The sequence below is a fragment of the Pleurodeles waltl genome, chromosome 9, assembly GCF_031143425.1.
Source record: "Pleurodeles waltl isolate 20211129_DDA chromosome 9, aPleWal1.hap1.20221129, whole genome shotgun sequence".
Taxonomy (NCBI): Eukaryota; Metazoa; Chordata; class Amphibia; order Caudata; family Salamandridae; genus Pleurodeles; species Pleurodeles waltl.
In genome coordinates, this window is record NC_090448.1 from 1082372202 (window position 1) to 1082386647 (window position 14446).

The 14446-nt window shown below is 41.7% G+C and overlaps 1 protein-coding gene across 1 annotated transcript in view; it reads left to right on the forward strand.

Moving 5' to 3' along the window:
* The first annotated feature begins 5352 nt into the window (after window positions 1–5352).
* HEATR4 (HEAT repeat containing 4) overlaps window positions 5353–14446 on the forward strand; it is a 252284-nt gene continuing 243190 nt past the window's right edge. The window contains exon 1 of the mRNA XM_069208752.1: window positions 5353–5444. The gene's annotated coding sequence lies outside the window, so the exon portion shown is untranslated. The remainder of the gene's footprint in view (window positions 5445–14446) is intronic.

Consider the following 14446-nt stretch of genomic DNA (forward strand, 5'->3'; position numbering starts at 1 on the left):
AAGAAAGGAAAGAATCCATTATAATTTCTCCACACTTGGGTAATTTCGATGCATCTATGAAGACCATTATAACTAGAGATGCAAGCAAGAGAGGTTTAGGGGCGACCTTATGCTAGGTTACTGAGAAGGAAGATAAAATCATGCCATTTGCATCACACACTCTTAAAATTGCAGAACAAAATTATTCAACTATTGAAAGAGAAGCACTTGCATGCTCTTGGGTCATTATCCGTGTCAAGTACTATTTATGAGGTATGAAATTTACAGCAGGACTGACCATAAACCTTTCACATATGTGTTTCAAACTAAGTTAGCAGATCAAGCTACTCCAGAAATTTCAAAATGGATTTTAGGATCAGAGGGTTACAATTTTAATTTGGAATATGTACCAGGAAAGACAAATTTAGCTGTAGATTGCTTATCACATCTACCTCCGGAAGAAGGGGTAGGATGGTAGGAAATCAGGAGACTTATGCAGATTGGGTGATGAATGATCCAGCTATTTTAGGGCAGGAATGGGAAGGAACATTAAGATACATAAGGTTTTAAAAGAAGTTAGAAAATGTATAATACAAGGATGGCCAGATGGAGCAAGAGAAGTCTCAGAAAATATTAAGAAGGATGTTAGAAATTTGTCTTATAGATGACAATGTTTTCAGAAGCAACAAAGTAATTCCTGATAGCAACTTTTAGGAAAAAATTGCAGTTTTAGCCCATGAAGGGCAGTTAGAGAGAAGTTTGTCCAAATCATCAGCAAGGGCACATTATTGGTTTCCTGCTATGGCCGCACTCATTGAAGAATTGGTCAAAGATTGCAGCAGTTGTGCTTTAAGTGACAAAACTATACATACACTGCCAGCACCTTTAGCACCTGTCGAAGTACTACACAGACCTTGGGACAAATTGTCATTGGACATAATTGGTCCATTAAGGATTCAGGGTTTACATAAACGTTTCATGCTAGTTTTAGTATATTTATCTTCACACTGGGTAACAACTAGACCAGTTAATTCAATAAACATAGAGACAGTTATTAAGTTTCTACATGATACTCTTTACAATTAAGGTATTTCCAAGACCCTAGTGACAGACAATGGGGTACAATTTACTTCAGAGGATATGAGGAATTTTGTTAAATCTTCTTTGCACTGCCTTAAATCGTCCTAACGCTAATGGGATGGTAGAGCATGTAAACATGATGACAGAAGAATGTATACAAAGGTCAACTGTGTCTAGAATTCCCATTAAAGGTGTGATTCAAGATCTGTTGTGGTCTTATAATGTTATGCCACATAGTTCAACAGAAGTGGCACCATTTGTGGCATTGAATGGGAGGTTACTAGGCAAACAATGTTCTCCATGTTGGTTGAACGGAGGCAATTCTGCTTGGGTTAGCAGAGATAAATTGAATAGTCATAGTTTGAGTAACCAAAGTAAACACAAGACAAGATACGATAATATCCATTGTTCTCAGACCCACAGGTGCCATGTTGGGGATTGGATATTGGTGAAGAGCCTTAAGTGTTTCAAGGTGAATAATTCAATGTATTCTAAACCCAAGTATATTTCCCAAGTGAAAAATAATGTGGTTATTTTGGAAAATAGACAAACATGGATTATGGATGAGTAATCTGAGTGGTTAATTAAGGCATACAATACCAAAAGTTTGACGAGGTTGATCCCTCAACGAAGTGGATCAGGACTTAAATGTGAAAGAGGTGGCAGATGATGTGTGTGAAAGAGGTGGCAGATGATGTTCACCACCAACTTGGCACAAGGATTTTATTATCAGTTAATCCTTTTAAGGAAGAAGATGTGTTATAATTTATGTAAATCATTCACTATTCCTTATGATACTACAGTTCAAGAATAGTAAATGTCATAAATAGTTTCTGGTATCTTCCACCACCCCTTTGTTATGACTACTCTTGAACATCTCATGGTTTGTCGATTTAGAATGTTAAGCTGCTTCTGTCCGATCCTGACAGGAGAGCTTGGAGTTGGATGAATAAACCTTTTGTTTAAACCACTACAAGTGGATTTAACTATTTGTTTCAAGAGTGAACATTTTTTCAGAGACTCTAACCTGTTTGTGATACCTCCCGAAGGTGAAGATTCAGACTTTATGACACTCTGGATTCAGGCTAGATTTTACTCTCTTTAGGTTGTTTAGTCTATTTTTTTATCAGACTAAGCTAGAAGCTTGAGGGAAAATGTTTTATGAGATTCTTTTGTCTAAACCAAACCCGGAGGGCACAACTTTTAAAAGCCTAACCCTCCTTCACCATCTTCATATTTTTATGTGATGTCGATCAATGTGTAGTGTATCTTCAAAATGTGCCTTATTCACGTCCTTGCTGCAAAACATCTGTTCATCAGATGACGCTGACATGATGCACCACCAAATTCACAGCATTCAAATGACCTCAGGTAGTGCTTGATCATATATACGAGGTCTGTACTGGATATGTGTAGGCTGTAATTTCTCTGTGCTATGCTGTCCATGCATGGGCTTCTTAACAGTTAATAACAGTGATGATGGATTTCAGCTTTGGAATGTTATCTGTTTATGACTCAACCACCTTATTTACAGCCCATTCTGTTCATTGAGCCTTTGCGTTTTGCATTTTTCTTCCTTTTGTCCTTCTTCCTTATCGACCCTTCTTTAAGGACTGGAACTATGCCATGCACTACGTCTGTGGATGTCTAGGTATAGCCAAAGTGTAGAACATCAAAGCAGTATGTCATTGCCACAGTATTGCTTGTCATGGTCCTAATAGCTTCAGGGTGGGCTGAGGGTTGCAGTGTTTTAAAACAATAAGCAAGAGATGTCACAACCACAGAAGAAGGTCTACAAGTTTGCATCCACCATAGATATAGCAATGCGGGCCTCGCACTCCCCATCTGGAACTTTACTGCATAGTGAGTCAACTCCAACATGCAGCTGTGTTTGACAGAAGATAACTGGGAAAAAGACTGTTATATGGATCCTTTGAGGGTGAACCCTTCACGCTGCTCTTTATGTGAGAAGGGGACCTGCGATCTGACCACCCGTATTTATTGCACCATGTTGACATTACCTGGGAAGCAGCAATTACACGAGTGCTTCAGCAGCTTCCATTTTCGAGGGAACTGGTAATGTGGTGACTCAAGCCCTCCAGGTATATGTCATGAGATGTCAGTGATACGATGGAGAGAAAGTGAATGTAACATCTTAGGGGATTTTTACCCCGGGGATTTTTTATTACATTCAGCAAAGCTCAGGAGGCTTTCAGGATATGACCTACCCAATTTCTCCAATATGCTAGTCGGGTGGGGACTGACAGAAAGATCTGGACAAGGTTCCCAAATATCCCTGGAGTGTCCCCGACAACGGAGGCCCTATTGAATCTAGGACAGGGACGTAGACAGGCTTCACTAAACCAGAGAGCCTTCAAGGCGGATAGAAAAAAAGGTGCCCCTGAAGGTGAAACAGCAAGAGTAGGACAATATAAATGGTCCCAAAACAGAATCAGAATAGAAAGCATGTCAGGAAGATCACAAGCAATGCTAGACTTCAATTAATGCATTGTAACTTCTTACACCACACGTATTCGGAGATGTTAAGAACATATATTGAGAAATGTCATCCTTCTGTTTCAGGTGTAGCATAACAGAAGCCTCATTGATTCATGACGTGGTTAGGCAGAGAGCTAATTAATTACTAGGAAAAGATAGTGGTGAGATTGCACGCTAAATCTGCAAAACTGGGATTAGCCCTAGCAAGACGCCAGCTGGCCATACATTGGCTACACCCTAGAGGATCCAGAGGAAAAGCTTGAGAAGAGGCATGAGGAACGCCTGAAAACTGTCAGAAGGGATGCAAGAGCAAGAGAAGACAAAGCTGATTGATGAACTAGTTAGGATGCCTGACAATGAAGGGTCACAAAACCAACAATTGTGAATGGAATAATTATTGAACACAGTGAGATCTATGCAATATGCAGTGCAACATGATGTGGGAAAGTATTCCTGAATGTGTGACAGAGTAAATACATAATTTGATGTCCTGCTTGAAACATTATGTATGACGTGTAGTAGTACATCTCAGCGAAAATACTCCTTTGAAGACATCAAAGTTTTTGCTTTTCTACTTATTGGTTACAAAACTATAAATAGATATTAAGAAAAACATGGCTACAAGAAGAATAGCAATGCCACCACCACCAACGCAGGAGAAGCCTGTAGTGGCACCTTGCACACAGGAGGTATGCTAACTACAAGAAAGTCAAGACTGGTCAACATTCGAGAGTTTACCTACTCTGTTTCATATAGCCAAGCTTCCATTAGCTCAAAAAAATCTTGGAGGTTAAGTTGTCAGGTCTTTGCAAGGACAGATCATGCCCGACATTTATTTGGTCAAAGCCCACGCGATCTGTGATGGATGGGCAAACATTGATGGATGGGCAAACATTTCCTAGATGTATAATGCTTGGTTCTGTAAAGGGGAATCGCAAAACCCTTGCCCACTTTGTATTCAAGTATCTCAGGTATCAACATCTTAGAAAATGACAAATAATTGTGTTGTATTGTAACATTTGTATTGCCTGTGTGTGTGTGTGTGGGGGGAGGTTGCTGAAGTGCTTTCCTAAATGGTTACATGCTGTGCCATGAGAGTGTGTGGTTGAACGGAAGTGTTTCCATATTGTGCTTGAGTACAACCGAGGAGTCGTTACGTGCTATGAGGCATAGCGCTTAGCTGTGGGAGGATGGATGAAGAAGTGTGAGAGAGGTGTGCAGTAAGCTGACCGCTCTGAAACGCCAATGAGAGATGTTACTGTTTATAATTAACACTAGTGCATTGCATGGAGATATAAAAGTGCATGTACTCACTACCCAGAGTATCTGTTGGTCAGAAGGGCCGGTACTCTTTCAATAAATGTATTCCAGCACTGCTGAAAAGTCCATGTACTCTCCCTTTAAGTTTAAGAAGTGCAAGTACTCAGTACCAGAGAGTACCTGCCCAATTAAACCACTGATTAACACATAACTCCTTGCTGCATTTCCAGATGCTAATGGCTGTTTTATACTTGGCCTTAAAGCTTACCTACCTTGGGCTTTGTTGGTTAACATTTCAGTGATTCATTTTAATGCTGAGCGTTGTAAAAAAAAGTTCCATTTGAAATATCCATAATTAACTCGACTGAAGGAGACATAAAGTAAAATACCTGCAAAACAACATTTCGAAAAAAGATAATTAGATTTTTCACGGCTAAACCATCCACAGAAGTTGTTTCAGATTTCTGAGAGGCAAGCAGTCCCACATACCTTTGCATCATAGGTTGCCAAGCAACGGACGTAAACACAGTATCCATTGTAAAGAGGTGAAGCAGTGATTTCCGGCTGCATTAATGCAAGTTCCGTGCGGTCCTTTGAGAAGGGCACCATGACTTTGCTGTTGAAAGGTAACATTTTTTGTCTTCTCTAGTTGGTAAAATATTTCACGTTACAGCAGAGTTCAGATGTAAAGTTCAGAAAAGTGATTATAATCAAGTAGCATAAAAAACGCACTGGTAACTACAAGCGATGAGATGACTCGAGAAACGTGAGAATAACCTTAACAGCTTTGGAATACCTTCCCACTGAATGTTTTCCTGAGTTCCCATAAGGAGCTGGACTGCCAACGTAGCTCAAAAATGTACCCGTTTTGGGCGCCATGCTGCGTTACAAAAAAGATTTAGAATCCTTCCCAAACCTGTAACACAGGCTCAACATCTAGGTAAAAATGCTTATTGTCTGTGTTGCCACTACTTATGATAACAAGAGAAAACTCAACCGACGTTATTTTTTTAATTGTATTTTGTTTTATCTACGTATTTATTTAATTACAGTCTGTTATAGCACAAGCTAGACTCTGCAGTGACGTAGAGTTTTACACAATGCCACGTTATCAATTACTGATTACAGACAAGAACCCAGGACCATATTAGAACAGGAGAGAATACTATATTGCACCATAATGCGTCTTACATAACGCGTAAATGGGATTTACAAACAATAGAGATATAAAAAAAACTATGGTGGCATACTGTAAGAAATATAAAGTCAGTGTAAATAATGTGTGAATATGTCATTCATACTTACATATTCAGATTTTCCAGAGAGTAAATAACTTGGTACAAATATGGGAACCTCTCGATGTGAGGTGGTGCAGAACATTTTTTAAACAAAGGAAGAAAGTTTCCTAATGGCCAGAGGGATAAAGTTAAAAACCTAGGGGGATTTCTGGAGATGGAATACTTTAGTGTCTTTGTCAATTTGAACAATGGTATTTTAAGGAGAAAGAGTTGGCTCCATGAAGTTTTGCTGGCACACAGCAAATGGCTGATTTTCTGGGCTGGATATGCCTTGTGAGTGGCACAGGCTAGCGTACAGATATTATTGCCTGATTGAGAAGCAGGTTCAGCGTAATCAGGATTGAAGTCGTATCAGACTTTCTTGTGCCAGTGGGTAGCTGGGTCCCTGCGCACAATGGCACATTGAGAGGGTCCAGGTATATTTCAATTTTTCCTACCTGTAGTGAACTTCCATAGCCCGGCCTTAAATGCTCAGGGGCTTGGAAAACTTACATAACATCATTTATGGCAAGGAAGGATTTAATTCAATGAAGGAGCCAAAGCTTAGATTGTACCTGCTAAACCAGAGAGATGATGTGTGCTTGCATGTTCACATTTTTCTTCAGGAAGAAGTCTAGTAATTTTGTGAATCGACAATGACAGGCTTCCAGTGTAGCACAGAGCATGTGGAAAGTAGGGGCACAGCTGCCATTTGTGCAGCAGGTGCTGTGCACCGGGGTCCAGAGCCCTGAGAGGTCCTTTGAGCTCTAATAATAGCTGTATTTTACAATACCAGCAACAGTCAAAGTGGTCATGTTCCTTTCTTGCACCAGGCCCATGGTATCCTTGCTAGCTATTGCTGGTAAGATAGGCTTAGAAGGGGATAGAGCGGATTTGGGACACAATCAGAAGGAAAACTGTCTAGAGTAAATTAACTTTGTGCTGGTGTGCTGTCTTCTAGGTTTGGATCCCAGCAACATCTTTGGCAGCATGTTTTGGGTCTCCAACCTTTCCCGTAATGAGAGCTACTTATGATCAATGAAAATCATTGTGAGCTACTAATATTATTAGAACACTAGTGAGTACATCGACAACATAACATTAGTGGCCACCGCTTGCAAGATTACTAGGAGTGATCACCTCAGTTCATTAGGCACAGTTGCAATCAGCAATGTAAAAAGGGTTGAATCAATGTGGAATATCTCTTTGTGCGTAATACTCAAGAGCTGTAGCTGCAATGCCCCCAGAACAAAGGTGATAATATTAGTAATAAGTCTTGTAAATGCCTCATGATTTATCACTGGAATATCAGCCTTAAATAAATATTTTTAGAAACGGAGCGCTTTTTCTCTAAATATTAGCTTATGAGTTCTGAAAATACACACATTTTTGTCTGGAATGTTGGTGTACATATATTCATTCAACCAAGTAAAAGCTTATAATTTAATAGGACTGCACACAGGAGAGATACTTACAAGTAGCCGAAGAGTTACTCATTGGAGAAGACTGTTTTACATCTGGAAAACACCTTTTGAGTGTAGAAATTATCACAGATTTCATAATGTTTTACATTTGTTACCACATTGCTCAGATATGAACAGTTGCCGTTTTAAGAAATCGATTCTTTTGTTGTTTGCAGTGGTATTGCTAGTTTGCGATGGCTCCGAATGCAAGCAGCGAGACTAGTACCCCTGCCTTGGGTGACACTTCAAGCGAGGAAGTCCCCAAGGAGAGGCGACTGTCTCTGCGACTCCTCGAGCTCCTCTGACAGTCTGGGTCTTCCACATTACCACTCACCACCATTTCCATGCACACACTATTGTATTTCCTTACACTACACCAGTGCTTAATTTGTAAATAAAGACGTGCCGGTGCCCAAAGCCCTCCTCGTAAACACGCGGCTGCTGCAATTAATTGTGTGAGAAGGGAATACTGAGGCGGCATAATCCTGAAGACACCTCGGGCCTCTTCAATCCATTCAAAGCCACTCCCTGTCCCTTCAGCTCACTCTAGCAGCTTTCTACTTTCTCCCTTTGTGACGCTTTTTCGTTTTTCCCTTCCTCTGTCTTTCCAATACGTATCTTCTGCTCGCAGCAAATGCTTGAGGCAGAAGAATAAGCCCCGGCCCTCAAAAATAAGTGCCGGTGCTCGGCACCGGAAACAACAAGCACAAATTAAGCACTGCTCTACCCTGCTGTTGTGCAAATTAAATCCATAACTCCAAAAAGAGAAGGGCAGTGGAGTGCCTATCGTTTCTGTTAGCATTTCTTTCATTGAGGTAAAACACGCTAACTAGTGCTTTGCACTAATTATTTCTCTACTAATTAAAATATTTCACTTCTCTCTCAACAGCATTAGGCAGTGGATGCAAACTCATTCTACAGTCACTCATTGTCTCTTCTGCCTATGAAGAATCTATTCCCAACTACAAATACAGCCAGAAACTTTATTTTTGAAACTGATACTAAAGATGGTTTGAGTTTATGTTGCTAACTAGAATTTGAGACATTGTTATGTTTTCATCATCACTTTATTTTTTAAAAGTCAAGTTTGTGACTCCTTTACATTTCTCATTATTGAGCAGCCTGACTATGGCAGCACGCAGTGTACACAAACAGGACATTATTACTGACACATATCTGGGCTGTGTTTTTCTTGCAGTTTTTCCCACTGGACGTCTAACTCACAACTATGTTTTATGATGATTTATTATTAATATTTTTAAGAAGAGAACATAGATGTTTTCATTTCTATCAATGAAGGTAAGACTCATTAGTCCTAACAAATGGTGTGAGCAGCTTATGTGTTGAAGCAAACCAGATCTGTAAGTTTCTTTCACCCACAAACAGACACAAAGCAGGCAGCAGCAAAGTGTGCATTCATTGGCTCACACACAGGTCTCTTGCCTCCCAGATCTGTGTAGCACCAAGCAGCATGGATGAGCAGAACTGGAGGTGTGATTCATGAGCAGGAAACAGACACAGCCAGCGCCAGCCCTTGCTCAGACAGTGCCCTGGGCGGACAGACATTTGGCTCCTTTGCTGCTGTTGGTGAATAAAAAGAGGCAGCGGGGCCCCATTTAGTGTTCACAGGTCAGTCACAGGGTGATTACAGTAAAGCAGTGACTGGCCTCTAAACACCTCTCCTGAACTAGCCTGATTAATTCACAACGTATCTCCATCACACTGCTGTTGATGTGATGGAAAGGCTTGTTAGTGCGTGGCCAAAGGGGTACTTAGACGGAATATCAGAAACACAGATATTGTGTCAAATATAAGATCAAGGGCAAAAATATAGTGAAGGTAAGTTTCTATAGATAAGTAAAATTTTACGAAATATAACTCCACATTTATGTACCTTGACGATATATATATCTTCAAGGTACGTAGATGTGGAGTTAAGATCAGTAATCCTATACGTACCTATTGTCACTTACCTTCTCAAAATTTTGGTCCTCAATATTTTTGACATGATATTCTAGCCACACGATATTTATGGTTCCGATATTTTGTCAGTGATCCTGCAGCGGGGGGAGAGGAAGTGGGAGGGAAATTAAGGGGGCTAATAGGGGTGCAGAATGGTACCTGCAGCGAGTAAAAAAACATGATTAGAAGCAGTTCATTTGAATCATTGGAGTCAAGTGACAGAGACACAGATCTCTGCAGGACCACATTGTAGACGCCTCTGTGCTCCCCTCTGAAGACTGGCGCCGTGGGCTCACCTCGCCCATAGCAAAAGCCAGCTCTTGACACAGCACTGGGGCACACTAGTGCAGTGCTTCCCAAACCTTTTGGTACCACAACCCACTATTTAGAACTACAAGCTTTAGTGATATACCAAGGTCTAATGGACATGAGGCGGGCAATTTTTTTAATGTAACAGATGCATTATGTAGTTGCATGCTGTTGTTTACATACAGCACATTTTGCATTTAAATGGCCACTACATTTGCAAAGACATACAGGGGCATATTTCTACTCTGTTTGCGCTGAATGTGCGTCAAAAATTTTGACGCACATTCGGCACAAACCTTGCACCATATTTAAACTTTGATGCCCAAACCCGCGGACGTCAAAATTCCTACGTGTGCGTCATTTTTTGGATGCGGGAAAATGCCTTGCGTTAATGACATGCAAGGTAGGCGTTCCCGCCCAAAAAATGACTTTAAGGCTTGTAAGCCTTATTTATACTCCAGCGTCATTTTGAAGCACAGGAGGGGGCAGGCCTTAAAAAATGGCGCACAGCCTGATGTGTGCCGTTTTTAAACGCCTGGGCAGGGCAGGTTTTAAGGGACTTGTGGGCTCACTTCTATGGTCTCTGACCATGGAAGGAGTCCAGAGGTGCCCTTCCCTGCCCCCAGGGACACCCCCTGCCACCCCTGCCCACCCCTGTTGGACACCCATGGATGGGGGGGACCCATCCGAGGTAAGTACGGGCAAGTTGAGGTAAGTATTTTTGTTAATTTTTTTAAAGTGGCATAGGGGGACCGAATTTGGGCCCCCCTACATGCCACTGTGCCCTATGACCATGCCCAGGGGACAGAAGTCCCCTGGGCATGGCCATTGCGCAAGGGGGCATGACTCCTGTCTTTGCTAAGACAGGAGTCATTTCAATAGGGGTTGTGCGTCAAAAAATGGTGCAAGTCCGGTTTGAGGCATGATGTTTACCTCAAACCTGACTTGCACCATTTTTTGGCGCACAACCCCCATTTTCCCCTACGCCGGCTCTGCCTGGTTTGAGTAATTTTTTTTTTACTCAGACCAGTCCGCAGCGCCGGCTATAGTCATTCCTTAAATAAGGCGCCCGCATGGTGCGTAGGAATGGCGTTAGCCGGCGGTAAAATTTTGGCCGCAAACCAGCGCCGGCGCTGGTTTGCGTCAAAAAGTATATATATGGGCCACAGTTTTTCTGATAAGACTATGTTACAATCAAATGACAATGTGTGGAAATCGGATTTCAGTGAACCTTTATCATTTGTGCATCACCAAGCAAAGTGTCTTGATTTGTTTTGATCCTATTAAAATCTTTGCTTCCTTTACACTACAGAATGTTAGAAAATGTGCTTCTTTTTTGCATTTCTAACTGCTGCGTGTGTACAGTAGTTCAACAGAAATTTACATTTTGTTGTGTGTTACTAAAAATGACATCCTACAGCCTTTCGTAAGCAAGATTGTCACATAATTCACTTTTCTATTCTTTCTCTGACTTCTAAGACATAGGAATTCCTAAAAATCCTATGTTAAAAACCATAAGCAGGACTTTGAGATAGGCTGACATTTGACCTCTGTCTTTGAAGTGCAGCAAATGTAACAAAATGAATACAGAATGTAAATGCATCTTTATTTATTGCTTGAACTTTCACGACCCACTAAAAATCGACCCACTAAAAATCGTCTTGTGACACACCAGTGGGTCGAAACCCTCAGATTGGGAAGCACTGCACTAGTGCAAGCTTGATGCCTACATCAAGTAGCGCACTGGATACACATGGAACAAGTGCACTGATGGGTAAAACCAGAACATGATTTCCTCCCACAAAGCATGTAAAGCACAGCACAGGACAGTAATGCAAGCTTCCCTCACACACACAGAACACATACAGATCTAGCTAGAAGCTATGCAAGCTTTGCTCACATACGTAGAGCACGGACATCATCTCCAGCTTGCAGTCCATGCTCGTGAGGGCACACTTGCACACACACACACACACACACACACAATAGATGTAGCATTTGGCAGCAGTGAAGGGCCTTCTGATACATAAAAGAGGTACAGGATGGCCAACAGCCGTGCAAGCCAAGATAGCCTTGCATACACAATAGGTAGTGACAGCAACATTTACATGCTACAGCTGCATTGCACTTTTCCTTCACAAGCAGTGCTGATGCAGTACAGCCAACAGAGCTGCTTGCAGCACTCAAGGAACATGTGCAAGGGAAGTAGATGAGATAGGCAGTAGTGCAAGCTTCCCCTATGCAATGCCATCAATAGACAAGACCAGCACTGGCAATAATGCAAGCTTTCCTCACACAACCACACACAGAGTCTGTTCCTGGCTACCTTACAGTCACCAAAATAACCAAAATCACACATCTATCCATACACTTTTGGATACCAGCACTGACTCGTGGGAGAAGAATATTTTATGTTTAAGTGTCTTTAATTTGCCTCCTCCAGGTGAAAGCTCCAAGAGCTTCTCCTAGGATAGAAATCACGTTTAAAGGTCAGAAAAAGGGAAAGGGGCAATTTAAGGAAATAAGAAAAGTATGATGCTGTATGAATACTCTGCAAGAGTATGGCCGCTTTTCCATCCCATATTTAATATTTTCAAAAGAGAGTGCAACCAGGCAGGTGGTTAACTCTTTTCAAGATCTGCTGGCCTTCTGGAAACAGGAATGCAAGACATGTCTGACTTGTCTGACTGTACCATAAGCTTTTTATTTTACATATTGTCTCTAAGCAACAGTATACCATTCATTAACCTTTGCTTTTCCATATGAACTAGATTTGTTTCCTATAACACATGCATCTCAACTCACCCTCATTTCGAGCATGTCATCCTCCTTGTTCCCATCATGACACTCCAGACAAGTGAAATGCATCCCATACCCTGTAATTGCCCATCCTGAATGCCTTACAGGTTCCAAAAATGTTTCATTTCCTCTGGTTCAATGCGAGGTAGGAGTGGCAGACCTGAAAGGTCTTAGAAGCATGTCTCTTCCTACCTCTTAATGTAATAAACTATAATTCTAGAATTTCGAAACATAGGGCGCTCAAGAGGATTTGTCTTTCTACCATTTATTTTCAAAAGCATTCCTGAAATCAGTTCTTTAAGTAGGGTGAAATTTGTGGGGGTGGGGGCAGATGAGGTTTCATAAAAAGGTGTGACCAAAGGAGCCTAATTAGGAATCCTTCCCAAGAGAAATGGCCGATTAAGGGTTTGGCTTAAACCCTGTGAACTAAAATCCTGTGATTCGTCATCCAACGTGCCACACAGTACAGTATCTGTGTACCTCTATATGAGTTGTCTGTAATTGTATCCAGACACCTCACAACAACGAATATTCACCTAAGAGAAGCCAGAGTTATTGGCTTTGAACATGTTTGTTTTTAAATTACTCACAACAAAATCATTGTTGTTAGTGATTCATCAAATGCCAGTAAGAACAATACTTTTGATGTGAATAGTTAGAATTGAAAATGTTTCTAATCTGAACACTTGACCATCTGAATCAGACATTACTTAGGTCCGAGGAAAGGGTGGGCAGCTTTCGGTGGCCCGTTCCCAGGCAAAGTGAGAAACTCACACTTCCCTCAAACGTAAATCCAGAGTTACTAGCCTTGCCCCACCATAGACACCCACCCATAACCTGAACTCACTCAGACACAGAGGCTACTCAGTTCACAGTATGCATTGTACAAAACTCCCCTATTGTATGAGGAAAATAAATACAGAATACAAAAGCAAATAGCTTTAGGGAACTGGCTCATGTGAAATGCAAATGCATCACTGACATCAGTTAGCTTGAGGGTGTTTGCAGTAGCTGTGAACATGATCAGTGTTTTTGTCTATAAAGTTAAGGACACGAAGATAGGGTCTGGTAGGGACCCGTTTCAAAGTTAGTTTTAATTACTATCTGGTTTGTGACACGGCAGGACTCGCCCTTAAAGCAATGCCTCAAATAATGAATGTACATTTCCAACACTCTCAGCCATGTAATGTCACATAATATTACATTTATTGGCCATCAAAGTTTGCCTGTCAACTGTCCACCCGTTAAGGTCAACTCAAGAATGATCATTCACACATGGCTTAGCGCAGCACAGTCCAGTAGTGCTGGAACTAGGGGTGGAGGAGGTGCTACATCACCCTCTTAAAACCTGAAAGAGTTTTGATGGCGAATGAACAAAGAAGGGCCACTCAAATCAGTAACGTAGCAAGTTTATTGTCCTGCTGGACATGTTCTAGTGTTTCACCAGTCACTTGGCTGAAGGCTGGCCTTGCACACACACCCCACACCCATCCAACAAAGGCGAGAAAGGATAAGAAGAGAAGAGGAGTCTGACACACCGGTCACACCACAGATCAACTCCATCACATGTGCTCAAGCGGAAGGAAGAAGAGCGACAAAACCGAGGTCTTGTGCAACCAGATAAGAAGGTATCCATCAGCACAAGAGAGCCACCGGGTGAGCAGATGTAATTGAAGACAGCTACGCGGGTTGACCCCCACGCTTCTCAGTGCAACCGTCCTGCCACTTGTCACCGGTTGCTTGACTGCAATGGCATCCCTGTTGCCAACTGCACAGGCCAGGCAAGACCCACCAGTGGCCACGAAGTCCCTCAAGTGA